At 44.8% G+C, this 9,515-nt stretch overlaps 1 long non-coding RNA gene and 1 pseudogene across 3 annotated transcripts; one reads left to right on the top strand and one right to left on the bottom strand.

Moving 5' to 3' along the window:
• The first annotated feature begins 332 nt into the window (after positions 1-332).
• LOC123103381 (uncharacterized) lies at positions 333-1,925 on the top strand. Of its 3 annotated transcripts, none has more exons than XR_006449764.1 (5): positions 333-787; positions 871-961; positions 1,077-1,187; positions 1,259-1,479; positions 1,588-1,925. It is a non-coding gene; the product is annotated as an uncharacterized lncRNA (long non-coding RNA). The 3 variants fall into 3 exon arrangements; XR_006449763.1 differs by having other exon boundaries at positions 334-764; positions 866-961; XR_006449762.1 differs by having other exon boundaries at positions 342-787; positions 866-961.
• A 5,179-nt stretch (positions 1,926-7,104) lies between these two features.
• LOC123103344 (G-type lectin S-receptor-like serine/threonine-protein kinase At2g19130) lies at positions 7,105-9,277 on the bottom strand (annotated as a pseudogene).
• Positions 9,278-9,515: the final 238 nt, after the last annotated feature.

The following is a 9,515-nucleotide window of genomic DNA, read 5'->3' as shown; positions in this document are numbered from 1 at the left end:
GAATAGTTATTCTGATCACAACGCTCTATATATGCGCGACCACGTGTTGACAATATTACAGAAAACCCATGGCGCTGTTCTGCCCCTAACCTCCTCCCACCCCGATCCAAAAATCCCCACCGCCGTGAACCAACCCACCTCCAGCCCCTGGCTCCGGCGTGCTTCCCGCTGACGGCCCTCCCGGCCCCTGCGCACCACTCGCCGCCGTCGCCCCGTCCCCGACGCGCTTCCCGCTGCCGCCGCTCGGCCCCGACGCGCCTACCGCCGCAGCCGTCCCGGCCTCGGCGCGCTTCCCGGCGCCGCCGCCCCGGCCGGGCGCGCCTCTCTCCATCCCTAGATCGCCTCCGGCCGCCGCCCTCCATCCCCACCACGCCCACATGCCCGGACCTCAGCCGACCACCGCATCCACTGGCTCGGCTGCACGCGACCGAGACCCCCCTCTCGCAGCAAACCTTGCCGCTGCACGCAGCCGGCCAGAGCCACTACTCCCTCTGCTCCTCAATTGTCCCAGGTTCGTGCTGCCCTGATTCTCTTCGTGTTCTATTTCAGGTTGGGTGCAGTTTGAACAAAAATCACATGTTCTTTTCTTTACCTGATCAACGTCGTCGGGAGCTAGAGCTCGTACAGATCCTGGACCTCGTCGGGTACGTCAATGAACTGCTCCTCCTTCAGCTCCTGTCTGATCAGCTCGTCTGGGAATAGAAGGGCCAAGGTCGCTGGGGTTCAGCATCGGCGGCGACTTCAACATAGCACAAGAAGTTCATGTAAATCTACTGCAAAGGTTCAGGTACATAAAAAATATACTCCTTTGTGCATATAGATGAATTCTCACCTACCCATTTTTCTTTTGGTGATGGTGCTGCAGTTCAGCTTGAGAGCTAGAGAGAGATTAGTTGCTGTTGCTACCCATGTTTTTCTGGTTTGAACTTGCTGATATCCGTGGTTGAAGGAATGATAAGAGGTGCTATCCCCGTCGGCTTGGAGCAAATTTGTTACTTGAAGATGTTCTTCTTTGTTTGCTTACTAAGAAAGCCACATATTTTGGTTAAAAGATTGATGAGACGTGCTTTCTACAGATGGTCTTCCTGTGTATCATTAACATGAGCAGAGGATCATGCTCTCTTGCGTTCGTGACTTTGGATGGCTTCTGGTCAACTACAGGTTGGAAGTTTAACATGTGAGATTAAGTAAGTGCAAAAAAACTACAAGTTAGAAGTTTAACTTGTGAGAGGAAAATCAAAATGCGAAATAACTGCAGGTTAGAAGTTCATCTTCTGTTCGCATTCAGATTGCTTGCCACCGCCACGCATTCCTTCGGAAACAGCCACCTTGCATCCCACCGTCGGCCACACACGATGCTACCAACACACTGCCCCAGGCCGAGCCATCCACCAGCAGACGTGCTGGCTCTGGCTGTGCTCGAGGTCGCCTCGCTCTTCCCTGCTGGAGGACAAGTTCTACTACAGCCATGGATTAACAGTAAGTTCTACTTCATCTATACACCAAGTCCGGGGATTACATATCATCTACTCTTATGCCAACAAGTCGTTGTCGAACAACATTCTGAGATCTCTGAAAAAATTGCAGATTGTCTATTGTTATGCCATCAAGGAGTTGCCCAAGAGCCACCCGATTTCTCTCAAAATTTTGGAGATCAGTAATTGTGAGGCGCTCAAGTCGTTGCCCAAGAATGACCTTCCAAGTTCAATGCTAGAGTTACATGTCCTTCTATGAGCAGCGAGGAGCTAAAAAAAGAGAGTGCCGAACTTGCTATTAATTAGAACTTGGCTATTATCTACCTATCTCGCTACATGAGACATTCATGTACATAGACACGGGGAATTCACATATATCACAAATTCATGTATAGGAAAGTCGATGCTTTGTGTTTACATTTTAAAAATTGTGTTCTCGCCTTCACCAAATCGTGTGGCCGTGGTTGAAGTTCTAATTAAGATTTGTAGTAGTCTCTTTAATAAAATTCTGAGATCGACATTTCATTAACTGAAGCCTCTGGTCTCATGTGTACTAAAAAACATTTTGCTTAGTATACTTTGCATCCTTGAAATACTTGGACCTGATCATATATACTGTTAAGTGATTGATCATGTAGATTGAAGAAAGAACAGAGAAGAGAAGTGAGTCCTAAAGCTGTTTCCAAAAATATGTGTGTTCAAAAAAGATGTTGATACACACAAAAAAATTGTGGATGAGAAGTTCAATTTTTGAAAGGTTCAATGTGTGAACAAGTTGCGGGATTTGCTATTGTGCATATGAACTTTCCAGCAGCCATGCGCGGCGGCTTCACTGGCACCTGCTTGTACTAATGCGCGATTTATTTGGCTTAAAAAAATTGTTTTGCGAAGGTCAAGATGTTGTGTTGCAGCAGGTCAAGTGTGTATTATATGTGTGTGTGTGTGTTTTTTAAATGCATACCTTCATTGCAAAACGGTATGTTCATTCTTTGATGTGAGGATGGTTCCCCGTGCAAAAGGATTGCAAAAGAAATTTCAATTTCCTTTATAGTGTTGTGTTTTTATTAGAAGAAAAGAAAAAGAGAAGTTCGGTTTCTAACGATGACGTGGTTCAACGTGCAAACCAATTGAAAAACTATACAGGTTCGCCTACCAAAAATGACCAACATTTCTTGTGGAAAAAATTTCACTCTATTTTTTTTACTCTACGTGAGAACTTTATGCTCTTTCAAATGTGTGCATTCGTATTTGTGTAAATACATGTAGCACACGAAGTGTATGTGTATTGTTGTGTGTAATTTTCTTGAATTTCAATAGAATGTGAATTTTATGTTTTAGAAATTCTTAAGTTCACGTGTACCACATACTGAAGAAATTCATCTATGAACAAAATGGACCGCCTAGGCCATTTCACCGACGGCAAAAAAGCCTAAAAATGTCGCGAGACAAAAAATAAAACTTCAAAGGATATACTCCCTCCGTCCGGAAATACTTGTCGTAGAAATGGATGAAAGTGGATGCATCTAGAATAAAAATACATCTAGATACATCCATCTCTTCCACGAGTATTTCCGGACGGAGGGACTAACATAGTAAGTTCTTCGAAAGTGGACAAAAAAATATTTTTGTTTTGTAAGTTTAACCATTTCTAAAAATATATCTTGAAGTTCAAATTTAAATAATAGGGCGGTTCAATGTTTATTACAAACCTATGATTTTCCCTGTTACCATAGAATAAACCAAGAAGTTCAAAAATAAAAAATGTTGCAGTTCAAAAAGTTTATAAAAAATGGTGTTTCTAGATTTAACAATTTTTTTTTGGAGAAGTTCAATTTTATATTGCGGGACGTCCAACCTCCAATTACATGTTTTAAAATGGCAAAAAATGACATCCGACCTTCAGTTGCGTGTAATTCGACATATACACAAAAATGCGGCATAAGTTCATAATGAAAACAACAAGAAGTGCAAGTACTACAAACAATGCATTTTAGGTGAGAATAAAAGTAGAAAAATAAAAGCATAAAAGGTTTGTTGAAAGAAGTTCAAGTCCTCTGTCCGGAGAAGTTCAAAAATTCTTGCGAGAGAGGTTCACCTAGTATTTCCATGTTCGAAAACACAAATAAGAAAATATTATTCTGATCCCGTGATCAGAATAGTGTTTATATATATATTCTGATCACAAGAATTTTCTTATATGTATGTATATATATATATATACATACATATATATGTATATATATAGGGTCGCGCTATTCGTCACCCTGGGTGAGGAATAGTTATTCTTCATCCCCCTCTATTTTAACAACAATGCACCATAATTTTACGTTCCTTAAATTTTGTCTTATTCCAGACATAAAAAGAGAACGTAAGAAAATATATAATCGCCATAAAAAATATTTTATGTTACGTAAATTACAGATGTAAAAACATAGTGTAAAATGTACATAAAATGTATTTTTTCTGGTCTTCTGACTTTTTTATGCCAAATTTTATGCAGTGAATCAATATGACCGTAACTATTTGTATTTGAAACATAATTTATTTATGAAATGATCGTAATATTACCTCGGGTGAAGAATAATTTATTCTGCACCCTGGGTGATGAATAGTAACACTATATATATATATATATATATATATATATATACACACACACACACACACATACACACACAGACGGTCTATTCTGCTAATATTAGCAGAATAACTATTCTGCACACCACTTCGGCACTGCACGCTCAACAGAAGCGCACTGCATGATTTTGACGACGAGCACTGCAATGGAGACTAGTGAACTTCATGTCGAAAAAAATTGCACGCGGTGTTTTTTCGGTACTGTTTTCGCTCTAATTTTTTAACCGTTTATCGGAATGAGGCATGTAATATACCATTGAAAAGCTATGGATTAGACGCAACTTTAACATATTGAACACTTTTCGAGATTCCACACGGCTTAAGAGCAGTTTTGAAATTTGCGCATCCCATGACGAATGGCAGCAAGCTTTTTTTGCGTTTTTTCCTAAACCGCTCGTCGGAATGAAGCAAATGATATGCCGTTGGATAGATATCGTCGAGGCGCATCTTTTTGATATATAAATGTTTCTCTAATTCGTTACGGTTTAAGAGCAATTTCAAATTTACTAAATCGCGGAACTCTGTTTTTCAAATTTTTCGAAATTTTCGGTACTGTTTTTGCTCCAGTTTTCTAACGGTTTGTCGAAACGAGACATATGATACTCCATTGGAAAGCTATGGATAAGACGCAACTTTCATATGTTGAAATGGTTTTGAGATTCCTTATGGTTTTTAGTTAATTTTGAAAATCGTGCGGCTGACTTCGAGGGTCAGCGGCTGTTTTTCGCGAAATTTTTATGAACGGCTGGTCGGAATAATTCAAATCATACGTTGTTGGAAAGATATCGCTGAGACACAACTTTTTCATGTAGAACACTCTCTGTAATTCCTTTCGGTTTAAGAGCAGTTTCGTTTTTACCGAAAAGCGGACACTCTGTTCTTCGCGAGACCAAAATCGTCATATTTACTGCATCGGACAGAAGAACGCATTGCTTCAGATAAAATACCGCACTGCATCAGATGGGCAAGTGCACTGCATGGTTTCTTTTTGGTTAGACATATTTTTTCTCAGACAAGGAAAGAAGAACGCACCGCTTCAGACGAAATACCGCACTTCATTAGATGGGCAAGTGCACTGCATGATTTCTTTTTGTTTAGACGTATTTTTTCTCGGTCGAGGAAAAAAGAACGCACTGCTTCAGACGAAATACCGCACTTCATTAGATGGGCAAGTGCACTGCATGGTTTTTTTGTGGGACGTAAATTTTCCCAAACGAGATGGAGTGCACTGCTTCAGACGAAAAACCACACTGCATCAGACGAGCAAGCGCACTTCATGATTTTCTTTTGTCGGACATAAAAAATTTCAAGAGTGTGCTACAAAGTCCTTCGGAGCGGACTTTTTTAAAGATCGGAGTGCACTGCATTTTTCTTTTTCTTTTTCTCTAACAGAGTTTTGGTTTCCCCGTAGTGCACTGCATATATATTTTTTGGTTAATAATGAAATATGCACTACAGGGACGAGGCGAGTGGACTGCACCAGGGCAACCACGAACTTCACCATTAAAATTTGCCAAGGTTTTTGCTGCAAATCCTGGGTGCAATCAAACTGCGCCAAACAAAGAACTTCAACCTCTACACGTCGTAATGCACCAAAACACACCCGATTTACACCAAATTTTTGGAGGTGGCTGGACCGGACGAAGCTAAAAAATCAGTGGTCCACGGCAAACTGCGCGGCCAAGGGATGAGCTGGTTGGGTACTGCATCGGCGATCCAACTGACCTGCAAACGAAGAGAAACCACAGTGAATAATTTGATCTGTGCATCTCTTTTTCTTTACCTGATGGTACGTCCACCTCGCTCCAGCACACATCAGCGGAGCACTGCACTGTTGAAAACAAATGGACGTGGAGTGGAGGAGCACCAAGGCGAGGCACCGCAAAACTGAACACACACACGCAGCGGCGAGCCGCACCAGCCAGATCGGCGAACTGCGTCAGAAGAATGAAAAAAATGCATAGAGGCTCAAACTGGGGTGGATGAACACAAGAGTACTGCAGAGAGGAAAGAGGACCGCATCACACGCATCCGTGAGCTGCACTGCCATGGTCGGCGAGCTGCACATTTTTTGCGTGCACGAGTGGAAGCGATGTTGTTGAGGCGCTGGGCAGGCCAGGAAGGGGCGGCAGCATGGGATCTAGAGGAAGTGAAGGGCGGCGGCCAGACAGCAGTATGCGCGGAGAGAGGATGTGACGGGGAGCCGTGGGAACTGCGCGCACTGGATCCCTCTGCCGCTCACCTGCAGGGAACGTGGCGGTGGGATCTGACATGGGATGGCTCGATCCCGTTGCTTGGAGTGTCGTCGGAGGCTACAGTTGTGGGGGATAGGGAGGAGCCGAGCAGCCCGGCAGCACCGCGATGTTCTTCCGCTGGCCATGGAGCCTGACCACGCCGGGAGGAGGCAACTCGCCGGCCACCTCGCTCCAGCACACATCGGGAGGCGGGGGTGCCACCATGGATCCATGGGCGTCGGGGGAAGGAGGGGAACGGGTGAGGCCGCTGTGGTGGTTGTCCATATCCACCGCGAGGCCGCGCCGCTCGGGAGTGGGGCGGGAGGGCGGCCGGGGCCCTGGCGGCGCTGGTGGGTTGGCGCGGAACGAGTGCCCCTCCGGCCGGCGCGTCGCGAGGCGGGCTGCACGCGGGCGGGGCGGGGGCGCCGGAGAAGGTGGGGCAGTTGGGCAGAGCGCCGGGGGGAGGCCGGCCTGGGCATGGCGCGCGGCAATGGGGGTTGGTGGATCTGGGGGTGGGACGTGGGAGGAAGGTGGAGTGGATCGAGGGAGGAGTGGAGAAGAAGTGCCGGTGGGGTGGGTTTTCATTTTTTTCTGCGCGGGGTTTGCGTCGGGTGTTAGCAGAATAAGCCCGGTTGATGTGCAGAATAAGGTCTTAAGGGTGTTATCATAATAGACCCACCCTATATATATATATATAATTATAATTATAAGGGAAGGCCTCTACCTCAACTATACAAGACTAGGAGGCGGGCCACAACTTCAATATACATGCAACACAAAATACAACTCAACACCGAAGCCGTAAACATCAATTTTCGGTGTGATTGCAACTCCGCTAAGCCACTCTGGGGTAAGATAACCAGCAGTCCCTCTGAATGTAATCATAACTCTGCTAAAATCCCTTCCCACAAACGCAGCCAACCCAAAGTCTGCGATTTTAGGAACAAATGATGCATCCACGAGTATGTTTCCTGGCTTAATGTCACAATGTATGATGCATTTGTGACAACTCTCATGCAAGTAGCACAATCCTTTGGCAACTCCTTGGGTTAGCTATTCGATATCTGCTGTTCCAATCCGGGACAGCAGCACTGCTCTTCTCAAATAGATGACCCTCAAGAGACCCATTTAACATGTGTTCATACACAAGTATCCTGTGATCACCTTCGCAGCAGAAACCGATCAATTTTACAATGTTGATATGTTGGATCAGTCCAATTGAGCTCACCTCAGCCCTGAATTGCTTCTCTCCTTGACGGGCACCATCAAGTCTTTTCACTGCTATACTAGTTGGGTCCTTTAACACTCCTTTGTATGCAGAACCAAAACCACCTCCTCCCAGCTTTTCTGAGAAGTTCTTAGTAGCATTAACTAAATGAGTGTATCTAAAGGCTATTATCCCGCCACCAGTACCTTGATTGTTGTATAATGGCTTGAATTTGTTCTTCCAAATTAGTGACAGCAGCACGAGCATTAGCAATAACCCAAAACCAATAATGCTTGCAGCAGTTACAACTCTTATGTTTGTTTGATTCTTATTTTTTTCAAACCTTGCAGCCGTGGCAAGGCGAAGGTAAAGGGCATCTTTAGAATTATTGTCAATGCCATCATTCAGATTTACACTGAGCAATTCACCATGCCAGACAGAGCATCTGCTATCGTTATAGAAATAAGCAGTGCAGGAGCAGGAACTGAGACAAGCTTCTTCGCATTTGCTCTGAGTGGTAGCAACATCTATGCTTTGTGGGTTGCAGGGTAACACAACTTGAGAAATGGGGAGGAATATGTCTGTTGAACTTGTCATGTTTTTGTTGTTACAACTAGTGCTGCAATGCAAAGGTGTGTTTCTGATGCATCCTCCTATTCGATCCTCAATCTCCCAATTCGGTGGTGACTTCTGAGAGAAGCTCTCCATACAGTCACAAGATGGTTGTGCATTGTCGTTGCAGACTATGAAAGGTCCGCAGGCATCGACAGGCTCTGCACATATGGTTTGCCAAGACTTGTCGACTTGCGACCAAACATTCAGCTTGACCTGAACAGAGATGTCTAGTGAAACAAACAGGGAAGACGATGATTCCTCCGGTGAAGTGTACATGTAGTACTGCTCTTGATCATTGTCAAAATATATTGGGTTCATCAAGCTTTTGGTGCGTGGATCCAAATCAATAATTGTCTTGAGTGTTGGTATAACACTCATTGATGATGTTTTGGAGGATGCCCGATGCCAATAGACTACAGAGGGATTGTTGCGGCGCTTGAGGACGGCGACGCCGCTGGTGTCTAGTTCTAGGCTGTATGAGTCGAGACCCATATCAATGAGGCTCTTCTTTGATATGAACTTGCGACTGAAACCGGTGACCTTGTTCCAGACAAGCTTGGCGCCAGAAAGCGTGATATCTGTTGGGTAGTCGAAGCTCTGCCACAACATCACTTTGCTATTTGTGAGTAGGGCAAGGTTTCCGCTGTTGAGGAGAACAGCAGCACCAGAAGTGGTGGTGTTTATGCTACTGGTTTGTGTCCTATTCACAATGTGCGTGGACCAAACAAGGGATTCAGTGACGGCATCATCACGGTTATGAGGATAACAAGATTGCCGTCACTTGAGAACTTGAGCTTTGTTGAGTTGATGTTGGGATGGGGGATGGGCTCCTCCCTATTAGCAACCCACACGGCAGTAAAAACTGGGATCTTATTGAACCATATGCCAAGGTACCAGCTGGAGCTGGAGCTGGTGGCGTTCTGGGACTTACTGATGGTGCTCGTTGCAGGCTGGAAGAAGCCGAGCGCGAACTTGCCGTTCCTCGAGACGAGCTTGTCGCCGATGGCAAGCACTTGGCCTTCAGTGAGGGTATCGCTTGCAGGTGCAGAAGAGCAGCAGCGAGGAGTGTGCGAGAGAAGCACAAGAACTTTTATCTAGAGGAGAGGCATGGGGAAGAGTATGAATGTGCTCTGCTCTGCTCTGCTACTCGAAGAAGGAAGAAGCGGGTGTATATATGTACAGACTGAAGAAGGAAGCAATAATATGTTGAGCTGACTGTCTCACGCGTAATTCTAAATATACTAAACCTAACCAGATTTCTTTTTTCTGCTTTTTTTGACTTTTTCCAATCAGTAAAAATCGGACCAATCAGGATGAGACACGTTAATTAGTGGGGGAATTGGCTGG

Source organism: Triticum aestivum, chromosome 1B (assembly GCF_018294505.1).
Source record: "Triticum aestivum cultivar Chinese Spring chromosome 1B, IWGSC CS RefSeq v2.1, whole genome shotgun sequence".
Taxonomy (NCBI): domain Eukaryota; kingdom Viridiplantae; phylum Streptophyta; class Magnoliopsida; order Poales; family Poaceae; genus Triticum; species Triticum aestivum.
The sequence above is the reverse complement of the archived record's forward strand: the minus strand, read 5'-3'. Positions and strand labels throughout refer to the sequence as shown.